Source organism: Gavialis gangeticus, unplaced genomic scaffold (genome assembly GCF_001723915.1).
Source record: "Gavialis gangeticus isolate Ggan-Ray unplaced genomic scaffold, GavGan_comp1, whole genome shotgun sequence".
Classification (NCBI taxonomy): domain Eukaryota; kingdom Metazoa; phylum Chordata; order Crocodylia; family Gavialidae; genus Gavialis; species Gavialis gangeticus.
In genome coordinates, this window is record NW_017729031.1 from 114,359,635 (window position 1) to 114,359,938 (window position 304).

A 304-nucleotide genomic window follows, 5' to 3' on the forward strand; every position below is an offset into this window, starting at 1 on the left:
GCCGGCGGAGGGGTGCGGCTGGCAGGACACCCGCCGCCTGCCCCTGCCCCAACCAGCAGCAGGCCAAGTAGCGCCCGCCGCCCGCTTCGGCAACTTTGCACGAGGAGGTGGCCGGGCCGGGGCTGGGGGCCGGGCCGGGGGGCGGGCAGGGCCCGAACTTTATTTGCTCGCGGTCTGAGCCCGGTCCTGCCGCCGAGCGCCGGGTCCGGCTCGCTCTGCGCGGGCAGCGGCTGCTGGGAGCGAATTGAGCAGGCCGAGGCCGGGGGGAGGGGACAGGGGGTTGCTTCCAGCACAGCCAGAAAGG